Below are 13,611 nucleotides of genomic sequence, written 5' to 3'. Positions count from 1 at the left end.
AAAATTACTGTTTTATCATTAAATTTGGCAAATAATGAAAATTACACTCCTTCAATTTGACAATTTGAGCTAGAAAAGCTTTGAAGCGCTGTGAATTCAGTGTTTGTAATTTCGAATAGCAGCATATTCGAGGTTAAAATTAGAGCTGCAAGCAGTTCCCATGCAATTGAAAGTCTGAGTTGTTAAAATGTTTTAATAATCATCATTAACTGTTGTATAGATCGTTCTGTTAGTTTTAATATGTTTTTTAGACATTGTCAATATTAGAAAGCACTTAAGCACAACAGCACAGTTTTCAAACTGAAACAGTGGAAGATACGAATAAACAATAATGACATACATAAACTTTTTGCTTCTGTAATGTAATTTCGTAATACATTTATTCGGTTTTGATCCGGCCCCAGTTGCGTCTTAGGGCCTGTTTACATGGAGGTGGGGGACCCCAGATAGGTGAGGTAACATGCGGCGGGTCACCCCACCTATCATGTAAACGTGATCAAATTAAAATGAGAGATTATGTGGATAGGCGGGTTACCCACCAAAGCAGGTTACTTCACCTACCTGGGGTTCCTCACCTCCATGTAAACAGGCCCTTAGTTGTGATAAGGACTTAAGGTTGATTTCCACTGTCACGTAATTTTTACGCGCGTAAATAAAATAGAGACAATGTATGGAAGGTCACACGTAAACGTAAAAGTTGAACCTCGCTCAACTTTCACGTGGCCTTTCATACATTGCCTCTATTTCACTTACGCACGTAAATTTTACCTGCGATCAAAGGGAAAAATTACGCGACAGTGGAAATCAACCTTTAAGCTCAATTCAGTGAAATTTTATGTTGGAATGTCCTGGACAGTTTATGCAAGGGCACAGCCTGAGCTCAGTATTATAATTTCACTGGCACCGTACAGGAGTAATGTCTATATATTGTAGTTGTTAGTTATGGGAGACTCAGCCCATGACGGTAGAAGCGAGGAGCTCCTGGTAGAAGGCTAGATCATCACTGCGAAGAGTTGGGTGGGACGCGAAAAGAACTGCATGAAACACCGAAGAGACTGAACACGCTATTGCGAAGAAAAACTGATCTTACATAACCAACCCACAACTCACTATTTTACCGTGAAGTCGGTAAAGTAGCACCTTGAATGTATACCTAGAAACGCAATAATAAGAAACAACAGGATGTATGGACGGTACTGCTTATGAATCAGTTGCAGAAAAGCCTCGGACATGTCATATATCGGAACGAAGTCTGCATTGTCCAACTCACACGACTGTCGTTTAGCTTATGACTGGGACATCCGAAAAAGTTCGCGAACTTTTTTTCCGAATGCTTACTTCATATCATTAATTTCAGGTTATTGATGGATCCTTGAAATTCTGCACGTGTGCAAGAAGGATGAGAGTATGCATTTTCTGTATATATTTTATGTAATTTTAACTTGACAGCAGTGCACTGAGTTACACCTTTAGTGTAAAATGTACTTACAGTTTCCGCCTTCCTGTAAGCAGATTGTTTGTAAGTTTACTGGTTAGGCTTTTGTATTCGGAAATACAGTGTAGCTAACAGACGTGAGTTTACTTACCACTCTAAAGTTGCCCCTGGAACTGAGATAAAGGTCGATAAAATTCCAACCAGTTTCATGTGCGCTTTCAAAATCTTCGTTTGAAATCAATCATCTATGGTATTGCCGCTTAACAGATTCTTTTTTGCGACCTTATTTTTACCAAAACCACCGTAACGTCGATTTCGAAGGATGTTTTCACACATTTGTTGGCTTGGTAGGCGCCTTTTTGCTGTACTCAATTATCGCTGTTTATATTTGATTGCTGAAAATTCTATAGAAAGTCATTAATTTTCTCCAAAAAGGTAATAACATCCTAGTCGGCTCATGACATTTTCATCTCTGTTGTTACTGTTACCGAATTAACATCATCTTGGTAATTGTCATGTTTCACAGGAGCTATACAATTTACTCTTTTTGTATGAAGTTAATTGCCATATATGTTTTATGCATGTCCCTTTTTTCAAACACTCTGGCATAACGGATTACAGCTGCCTCACCTCACGGTTTTTGCTCGCCACAATTTATCCTTTAAAGTCACCATTTCGAGCAACGCACTTGCTTGAATAGACTATCAATTTCAATTAATTATATTCGAGATCGAACACACATTCGCAAGCAACGCCGAACACAAGTTTCGCGTTATGTATCTATCTATATAGAATCCCTATTATAGTTGCTACTCATTTTCGTTTAACTTGTAAAGATAAGCTCACCTCTGAGCTTTGCACCACTCGTCAGAAGACAGTGAAGTAAGGTTTTATTTTGGTTTCCTTGTATCAATTGACACAAAGTCAATTTGTTGTAGACAAGTTTTAAAGCACACCTACCGAAGGATGTTTTTCGTTTCTGCCGCCCTTTTCTACTGTTTGGTTTTTGTTCTTGTTTGATATTGGTTGGGGTAATTAAGCGAACCCCAATAAGTATTCGCTCCATAAACAAATTAGCAAGGACTAGAAATACAGCGATGGGTGTTTCATTGACCATAATAGGAAAACTGTATTAAAGTACTCACTAATCATTGCTGAACATTAACTCTCAATTCTACCAATGTGATCTCAATATTTTTGTACTGTTATGTTTTAGTCTGAAAACACTTAAAAGATGGCACTTACTAAAAAAAGTCATGAAATTGTTTTTTTTTGAGAAAACAGCTTTAAGGGAATTTGCCATGATTACTTATATTCGTTAAAGTTTCAAGACTAGAGTTGTTAATGAAGAACACATGTCGCTTTCAAGGGCTTAAGAGCAGGTATCTCACAAGACTACAATTACCTTTTATGAATTCATTTCCTTTTTTCCGCTCTTATTCACATACTTTGTGTAATATGCACAGTAAACAAAAATAAAGTTTTGTGGGCATCGAAGTGAAATGAATTGGACGCGAAAAGGGGCAATTCACTTTCCACGTAAAATGTATAATTTAACGTACGATGTAATCGCTTTTATGCGACTGACAATCTCTAGTAAGTAAAAAGTGAGTCGTTTTAGTCTCTATCTGTTCAACAGTCGTAAAAGTTTTCCGACTTACAAATTTTTAAAGTCAGTTTTCAAAAAACTGGCAATCATGTATTCAGCCTAATCTTTGTTTGCATATTTGTACAAGTTGAAGTATTGCAAGAATGGTAGCATAAAATTGTTCCGGATTTTTCTGGAGAATATTTTTTGTGCCTTCGTTATTGAAGTTCTTTTACGATCTCTTTGTGACAGATGTAGAAGAGGAAAGTACTTCAGAGATGTGACCGTTTGACGCCTTACTTCAGTAAGTGTCATTTATCATGTAACAACTGTTTAAATTTTAAATTTAAAAAAGTCACGAAACAAGGATCGAACGCTACCGTGGGTGTCAGAGGTTTTTTTTTCTTTTTCCTGATGGTTCAGAGACAGGGTAATCGAAAGCTTGAGACCAGCATGTATTTAGAAAAGTACCTCAGAATGAAAAAACGAGATAACTTGGTGAAGAATATCAGTGAAAATTAACCTAACCACTTGTCTTGCCTGAAATTAGAAATAAAACACAGGTAAAACGGGGCAAACTAACAGAAGGATGCAAAAAATAATAATAATAATATAATAAAAAATAAAATAAATAAATAACATTGTTTATCAATAATAGGGACTTTAAGATACGGCGACTACGGACTGCGAACTACTGCTGGACAAGCGTTGTCCTTTGTTTGTAGCACTGGTTTGAGTCGTGCAAAAATAGAACGTTAAGATTGCAGTACAGACAGTAGACTACTAGAGAAGAGAGAGGGAAACAACGCGCAAAGATTTTTTTGTTTTCATGTTCAGTTCACAAAATGCAAGTATTTCGCATGTGATTTTCTCTTTTAATGAATAGAATAATGGACAAATTCTTCATTGGGGAAGCAACGTCGGGTGAAAATGGTGAACAAAGTTTTGGTTGCACAGTTTTTATCATTTTCCGCAGAAATAGTATGAGTTCATTTATTTGATTTGAACTTCTCTGATTACCATGTACTAGTAATTTGAAGTATCGAAATGCCGAGTTCCCATTATCTCAGAAATGTTTATATTATTGTCATTTAGCAAAAAAAAGGTTACACTAGGAGAAAAACACACCAGTCATGTCGAACAAACTTTGAAACTTTTAAAGTGCGAAGAGAAAATAAATTACCTGCATGATTCTGTTCTCGCCGTCAAACTGAATTCTGCGTATAAACAGGCAAACTTATAGTCGTAGATAAAAATGTAGTCACAACTTTTATGAATGGTTCGTGTATATTAAAAGCGTAAATCTGAGCAGAAAATAGACCCAACTTACATATGTCGCTTCCCTTTCACTTAAAGCAAGTGAATTGAAAACATTTTTACGAAAAGACGAGATTCTAGAATTACTGGGACGACAAAATGCGAGCAAAATGTTCTCCGTAGTCGCGACTACGCAAAACAGCTCAACAACTTACTGTAGCCGCAGGTCTACGCGGGAAAAATGAACAGTCACTTGGTTCTGATCATGCGCAGTAGCATGTTTAACTGTAGTCGTAGTTCGTAGTCATCCTATCTTAAAGTCCCTAATATAAAAAGACGAAACAGAGTAAGCAAAAAGATTTCCCCTGCGCAAATTGTCCATCCATGTTCTTTGAAATTATACACATTCAAATTCCCCCTTTAGACTAATCGGATGTTGCGAAAAAAGAAAAGATAAGATCGAACATATGTCGACTGGCGATTTATTTGGTTGCAGAAAAGAGAGAGAGCAAGGAAGATCCAAATTTTGGCCCGTTTTTAGCTTCAAGAGTCCGAAGGTATTAAGTGCGCTCTAAAGTTTATTGAAGCTCAAGTAATACATAAACGAAGAAACTGATTTTGGACTTTGGTGTAATGTGGTAACTTATTCGTAACGCCTGAAAATCGAAGTGTGAATTTAAAAGCGCCAAAAAACGAACAGTACTTTGTAGAATTTTGGAACTGATTGTTTTGAAGTTTCCTTGACAGAAAAAGTAAACGTTTGGCAAGTTAGCGATGCAAATCTACCAGTGTTTTGCTAATAATCAAAGAGTTTTCAAGAAGAAGTTAAAGTTGTTGGCCTAATCAAAAGATTAAAAGACACTCACCTTTCACAAGAAAAAATTTTGACTTGCGTCTCTCTTATTTCTCGTGAAAAGCTTATGATATTCTGGGTGTACTGGCTTATAATTAATAGCTCTTGCTCTATTCCTCTGGACTGTCCAATACACGTTCGGGGTTGTAACATTGATGTTTTGACGTAAGGAACTAATGAAGATCCTTTAATCTCAGTCTGGTTTGTGACCATATAGGCAACACATTAAAATTTAAGTATGACTCAATATAATGGATGAATTAAAAGCTTTCCCTTGAAATTCAGTTGTTACTTTATTTAACTGTCTGATACCGTATGTGAGTGTTACTTAGAGCATCCTCAAGACATTAACATTCATGATGAAAATGCACTCAATCCTCAACTGTCATTGGCCACAGCCTGGGACCTGAGCGACAAACGGTGAGCAATTTGTAATGGAAATGAAATAAATCTGATCCCGATTTAAGATATCGATTGTTGTGCTATCGCATTGAAGCTCTTTGCAATTCTTTGGCGACACTCGTTTTCATTGTTATATGGCAGGACCATTTACAGTATTTTTCGTCTGTGATTGCTAACTTTTCAATCCATAAATAACTGTACGCAAGCATTTTTTTTCCAATTTTCTTCAGTACAATATGTTCCTTTTGTACCAAAATGAGACCCTTGAAATGCATTTTTGTAGTTTTTCAACTTTTAAACCTCTAAAATTGTAAAATCCTTCACCAGGTGCCTATTTCTTGCTCCACTGAAAGGAGGCAAGGAGGCCCTCAGCTCTTTTTCCTGGATTTAAAGCCCCGCGCGAGAAACACTCTGTCCGTAATTTCCACTGTAAGAGATTTTTATTTCATCACAATTTTAATAATATAATAATATTTATTGCTTATAGCGCGCAAATTAACATTCGAATATGATCAAATGCGCGTTACATCTAAGATACCTAGAAACTATAAACAAAAGCAAAAGAAAACTATATTTTAAAGTTGTTGGGAAAAGAAATCGATGATCGGTACAAGCTTGAATTTCTGGATTTTAAATTATTGATTCAAGTAATGGCTAATTTCTTAATGAAGTCTATTACTGACTCGTAGTTTGATGTGGATCTTTCTGGAAACGTTCTAAATATACTCCCCTTTCCATTAGACATAATTTTGCCTAAAGATAGTTTACATCAGCCATTCATTTAAAAAGAGGTGAAGAAAATATTGACATCAAATAGTTGCTTGTTTTGTAATTCATACCCACCTGTGAATGGTCAAATTATTTTCGCCTTCACAAAACATTGTGGTCTCATTTTCGACAACACTAAGAATAGTTATGTCCAAAGTAAAGCACGACCAAATGCTTGTTTGTTTAAACTAAAAATGTTCCTCGCTCCGTTTAGACTGCTAATGTCGATGATCCGCATGCATTAGTTGGCCTTTGGCTTTGTCGAAACGACATTATATCTTGATTTGTGATGGCGTTAACTACTGTTTTTTAAAATTATATTGTTTTTTTTTTTCAATTCACCCTTATCAAAAAGTATTACGGTCGGGATGCTTTTCTACTTAAGTACCAACATTGGTGTGAAAATATATCTCAAAGTCAGTCTATTCACAAGTTGAGGGCTACCTGCAACAGGGATACCTGTACCTCTTTAGAGGCGATTTGTTTAAAAAACGAAAAAAAATATTTCTTTTTTCTTTTTTTATATCTGTACTTTCTCTATTTTCGCTCTCTTGTATTAATCCCTTCAAAAAATCTATGGCCCTTGAATGTGGGAGTTTAAGCAATCTAAAGAGAAATTTATAACATGTTAATTAATTTAAATAGTGATATTGACAGAGCCTTCTTCTAAATTTTGTTTGAGAAAAGCGCAGAATTAGGATATATCAAAACGTTTTGTATCACTTATGTTCAGTATCTGACAATTTTGTAATCGCAGCGATAAGACATGTATAATCTACTCAAACTAATGGTAGCTGTAATGAAAGCTGAGGTGTAACTTGCTTAAAAGCGCATTAAATTTAACACAGTTAATGAAGATTTGTGGAACATCTTTTTCTCGTTCTTGCCATGTCAAGAGAGTAAATTAATGCCTCTCTTCCATTATTATGGTCGTGGTCACGTTTTATTTTGATCAACAGTCCGAAGGTGTTATGATTTTCCAAGATTACTTCATCGTGTTTAATTTCTTGTTGGATTAAATGACTTGCTGAACGTTTCATACTTTTTGTATTAAAGTTTTTGTATGGTAGTAGACATTTTACTTAAGCAGTGATTTGATGTAAAGGATGAAATCTAGTATAAGCTTATATGCTACAGAAGGCCGGCATACAGGGGCTTACTATTACTAGGAGACTCCAATACTTCTTATAACAGAAATAAATAATATAAATCAATTTTTCCTCTTAAGACTGAACCCGTCTGGAAAAGCAGATTTCGAATAATATTTAGTGTTTTTTAGCAGTAAGCTTTGCGTTGCTATTATGTCAGTGGTAAAGGTACCGGTAAATCAAAGCATGAAAACTCATAAAGGCGTCCGATTTTGTGCGATTTCCTCTTCCTATTGTATTTTTGCCAGGTTCGTGATAAAAGGTGGCTTTTAGTTGTTAGCGTAGGATCTGCTTATTGAGCTATTATTTCCCGCATAGACATTTAAATTAATATCTGGTGTTTCCAGCTTGTGCATAGCAATGGCTACAAATGCAGATTTCCTGTGTAATTTTCCATACCTGATCATGTGCTGTAACATGCGATTACTTCGCTGAAGATTCAGTACGTGAGATGTTGACCCTGATAACAGTGTTACACGGCATCCTTTTTACGCCGTTTTGAAAAACTAATTCGTCATTTTTTGACAAGGTCACCTGTTCCTTAGTGTGTGTTAATAGTTTCAAGGACAACTTTCTATTTTTTCAGAGACTAGAGTAAATAAATTGTTTGCTCCCCAATATATCAATAACTGACCAACTGATCTGTTGTGAAAAAGGGGGCAGAAACTTCTAGTACATTTTGAGAGATGGAACACCTATTGAACCAACCTAATAAAAAATTAGATTTAAGTACAACTAACTCTCAGTAATTTAGACAAATTTCCTACCACGACGTCCGTATAGCATGCAGCTATGGCGGTGGCAAATAAATGGGATCTTTGCGTGTAGTCTTCGTTTAATGAATATTTTAAAACTTCTATCAACGATCAAAGAGCGCCGTTTTCTCATTTTCAGTATTAAAAAAGAAAGAAGCAAAAAAAAAAAGGACAAATTCATTTTCCTACCTATGTGTGTGCTACCGAAGTCGCTCAACCGTCTTTTAAAATGCCATAATTTCAACCATCGTTCAGTTTCGGTAGGGTAGGAAGAAGTTTTATTTGAGTTCTTTTTCCCGTTCCCGGGCTGAACGATTTACTAATAGTTATTTGTGACGCAAAAGGTAGATTGATTTTATATACTTATCGACGGGGGAAGACTAAAAATGTAAACTTGGAATATAATTGAAAAGCTTTTACGCCACTGATCGTCGCTCCTTTTTTTTTTTTATCTTTTCGTAATACAAATCATGCATTTTATGTCGTAGCACTTTTCCAAAAAATAAATACAGAAAAATGATTAAAATAATAACTGCTAAAAAGAAAAGAACCAATCAAACTTCGTTTTTTGAAAACTTAAGTTAAAATCAATATTTTATTTGAGGCCAGAGGCTTTTTGGTTTGCTTCTATGATGTTTGGTAAAAGCACAAGAAAGTGAATTTCACTCGTTATTTTATTTTAAAATAATTTTAAAAATAGTTTTTTGTGGTTACTTGGCAAGATATGTAAAAGAGTTTGACGGATACCCGATGAAAATGACTGCAGAAATGTAAGATTTATGTGCATGCAATTATAATTTCACTATTGTCGTTGCCCTCATACGATCAAAGCATGTCAGTAAACAGCTGCTCAGAAATAGTCAATTTTATTTCAAATGTTGAAATGTATTCTTACTACTAAAAGCGTGGTCAGGATAGACGAACAGCAAAGCAATTTAATAAAAGTTGTAGAGTATTTCTCAAAGATTACTTATCATTAAGATGACAATTATGATAATCGAGACGTAATAATTCTGCGTTATATTGGTTATGCTGTTTGATAATACAACTTTAATGTTAAGTATTAAAAAAGCTTAATATTTCCTTTTAGTTTTATTTTGACCTCTTTCTCTTTCAAGCAAGCGACTGCTTTTTGATAGATACGATGTTTTTGCTAGTATGCTTTTCTAATCATGGCGGTAAAGTCGTATCACTAATTAAAACGGACTTTTACATTATAAAAGCATGAATTTAAGTTGAAAGGTAGAGGGCGAATTAAAAATGTTAAGGCTTGGGATTGATATGTACTGTTAACACAGAAGAAAAATCATTTTCATATTTGTGAGGCCGCCAACTGCTTGGCCTATTCCTTTTGTCTTTATTTTAGAAAAAAAATAAACGTTGCGTGACTGTACACAAGTCACAAACAATCGCTAACCTCGTAATAGTACAGGCAGCCCAGTTGCACTGTTTTAAAACAAAGATGCATTCTCCCCATTTAGCAGAAAAAGGGCGTCTCAGATGGTCAAATTCAACTGTTGTCAACGAATAGATTCCACACTAAGTTGCTCTGTATGGAAGGTTTTGCTAAGATCGTCGTGACAAATTTCTTAGAAGCGAAATGTTAACGGTTGCTATCATATTCACGCTTTTAAGGAAAGAAACCTGGTATAGACATCTTGTCTCGTATGGTCAAATTCAACTGCTCATAGCAAGTAGATCACGCTTTGATTTTCCAAGTCTCAGAGGTCTTGCTAAGACCATTTGACAAATTTCTTTGAAACGAAATGGTTAAAAGCTCAGGAGTTGCTATCATATTCACCGCACATAATATGTTTTCCAGCTATAGCATTACTATATAACTTTTGATAGTAAAAAGGCTTATTATTATCATATACTTGTACAACTTTGGATTGTTTTAAAGCGAAGCAATTCAAATGACTATTTTTATGGATACAGAGACTGTTGTAAGAACAAAAAGGTAACAACAGTATGATTTGCCTGAAGGAATAATCTTTAAGAATACTCTTAAAGACGGTGAAATATTTTGTCTGTCTACCTACTGTTAAGTAAAACAAACCTTTTGCTCTTCCCTACAGAATACGTCTAGCCTTCTCTTACTTGCTTTGTTATATACAGTGGAACCTTTATGATAATTATAACGAATTTCTAAAAAATCAAGTCCTACAGCGAAAAAATTTCGCCGGTCCGTTGGCCCTTTCTCGACGTTTCCCTGTATGAAGCATATTATTTAGTCAGTACTTCGCGGATATTACCATTGATACAAATATCAGGAATGCAGAGTGTGTGAAAGTCGAGGTTTTAAGCCAAAATCTGCTCTGAGCTACGGGTGAGTGCTTTTGTTGGCTCACTCACGGATTAATGGTTTTCTTATCTCTCGTAATATTTATCACTGTGGCAACAAAAAAAGGGTCTTCAGTGCTCCCTTGGCCCTTTTTCGAGGTTTCTCTGTATGAAGCATATTTATTTAGTCGTCATTACTTCGCAGATATTACCATTGATACAAATATCAGGAATGGAGAGTTTGAGAAAGTCGAGGCTTTGAGCCAAAATCTGCTCTGAGCTACGGGTGAGTGCTTTCGTTGGCTCACTCACGGATTAATGGTTTTCTTATCCTTCGTAATATTTATCACAGTGGCAACAAAAAAGGGTCTTCAGTGCTGCGGAAAGAAATTTAAGTTTTTCTATCTGTCGCGGTGTTTTAAAAAGGGTTTTATAGGCTGCATTACGTTGGAGCATTTCCAGCTGGTTTTGAATGTGAGTCAAGATTTCAAGGAATTTGATAGATGCATCTTTAAAAATGGCTTGTCTAGAACATTCAGAATTTGAGAAGCGGAAATTCATGAAGCAAGTGACCAAAGTATTTGGACCTCTTCATTAACAGCAGTGTGTCAGAGACTTAAAATAGTATCAGTGCTTTATTACATACTAGAACAAGGATTAACCTATCTTGTTTAGCACATTTTTGTCATTTTACCTTACATGCATTTTTGCATATTCCCTTAGCATTGTCAAAATGAACTTTTTCCTTGGATGAAAAAAATGCCAACGATGCATTAAATTTGTTTTAGTGCTTCTCTTTCACGTTTGTCACAAAAAGCTACTTTTAAATGCATTTAACCTCTTGACACAAGAAATCAATTTCAGAATAAGCAGCAAACAAGCAAACTATGTTGTATTGAGAGCTGGTATTTGACCGTGTATGTTTCTTTTTTAGCTCAAGAAATGTTAATGGTACCATGGCGTTTTATTTGATTTCAAGGTATCAAATTATTTTATGTTAACTACTTAGCTAGCCCAAAAAAGCTCATTGCATTTGGGACATAGTCGGAACTTTATCTAAAAGAGTTTTGCAATTAACTTGAGCCATGTACTTACCGAAGACAGAGGCCATGTAAATGATACGGAGTTAGCAGCTTCTCCTTTTTCTTAATGTCTGAGTTTTTTCCTCTAAAAAGAAATAATGACAGTATTACCAAGGGTTGCTCGTAGTCGATAACAACTTTGTTATCGCCGGCCGTTTTATTTATTCAGAACTGCGGCTTCTGTAGATAAGTGAAGATTAACATACAAATGGCCGACACCTGCAAAATCAACACTTTTTCTAATATTCAGAAAGTCAAGGAAAGGTTTAAAGGTATGAAATGACTTATGTATGAAGGAAAAGATGTTTCGGTCCTTTTATTGTCTAATAAAAGCAAGTTTCCTTTCTTTTCTATCCGTGAAAACTGTCGCATGACTGATTCTGACCATCAGCGCATTGAAAGCTTTCGAGCACTACAATTTCCTGTGTTATTGCCGCTGTCACTAACGACTACAAGATAAGGAGGCCTTAATCTGTTTAGAATTGAGAATGTACAGTCAATAAAGCTTCCTCTTTTAAATGTGAGTCGATGATACTTTTTACTTGCTGAGGGAATGGCCTTTGAACGCATTGGTCAGTCGGTGAATTCCTGCAGAGCGTCCAAATGAAATGAGAGCTTGCTTCTGAGAGCACCCTCCGAAACCCCGTTCAAAATAACATAAATTCACGTACAGATATAATATGTGTCTAGCAGTTTCGATGCAGAGATTGATACAATTGCTTTCTTTAATATCAATTGATATTAATATAAATATAAATATAATATTAAATAAAGGCACTTTCTTGTTGTACCATTTTTACTCTTCTCTAAGCAGATTTGACTATACTGATAGAACTTAGTAATACCATCAGTCTTGCATGCTTACGAAGGTATATTTAGCTCCGTTTGCAATATTCCAGGTATGTTTTAAGCCAAAAAATTTACTCTAAGTCTGTTGTACTGTATAAATTTGTACAATAAATGAAGCAAATAATAGGGCGGTCCTTGATGTCTGGACGGACATCGGTAAATCAAAAATGTACGTCTACTGGTACTTACCAGTCTGACTAAGCCACTCTAGCTCACTCTCGCAAATTACGATATAAAAATAAACAAACCAAACAACCAATCCAAACAGAAAGCAAAGCAGGTAGGCGATTAGTTTGGGAACAAAAAAAGGATTGCAATAAAAAGAGCTTTAGAAATAAAAACCGAAGTAAAAGCTTTGAAGACCGAAATTTTCTGGGTTCCCACTCAAATTCATTTGGTTTGGCAAAAAGCCATTACTAGAATAAGTTCTTTAGTACAGTCCTTCTAACCAGTTAAGTGGTAACAAATGAAAATAGTGTCTTAGTAGAGCTTTGAATAGTTTTTTTTTAGTTTAAAACTGATGTGGCAAATTCTAAAAATAAATGTTTCCCCAGTCTTGCGGCAATGCAGAAGCTGAGCCGAGAGAGATCAGAAGTACTACTGAAAATGCGCCACTTTAAGCTACCATGCAGAATTGTACAGTACTAAAAAACGAATTTAAGATACAGCTCCATTTTATTTCTGGCTTGATATAGACACGAAAGAAAAGAATTAACGATCAATTTCTTGACCACTTTTCGTAACTTTTGAAGGAATGAAAAATACGATATGATCATAAATCTAGCTTCCTGCTATACAGTTAATGTTTGTGTTCATCGTAAGTTGCAGTGGAGTACTTTAGAATAGATCATATAGGAAATCGTAAGTTGAGTACAGTCTTACCAATTCCCACAGTAGTGGCATGATGAATTCACATACTATAAAGTTCCGAAAATAACCCCCTCCATATATAAGCCCCCCAAAATCGTAACGCAAAAACCCTCCGTTAAATCGTCCCTCCAAATATAAGCCCCCCGGGGGGCTTGTACTTGGAATTTGCCCTCGAATACAAAGTAAAACAAAGCAAACATGGTAAATTTCCTTCCCACTACAAGCTACCTTAATCGATTTTGAAAGGCAAATTTCCCTCCGTGCATAAGCCCGTCCGAATATAAGCCCCTCTAAAAGTAAGCCCCTCAAAAAGGGCCTTTG

The sequence above is a fragment of the Porites lutea genome, chromosome 7, assembly GCF_958299795.1.
Source record: "Porites lutea chromosome 7, jaPorLute2.1, whole genome shotgun sequence".
NCBI lineage: Eukaryota > Metazoa > Cnidaria > Anthozoa > Scleractinia > Poritidae > Porites > Porites lutea.
The sequence above is the reverse complement of the archived record's forward strand: the minus strand, read 5'-3'. Positions refer to the sequence as shown.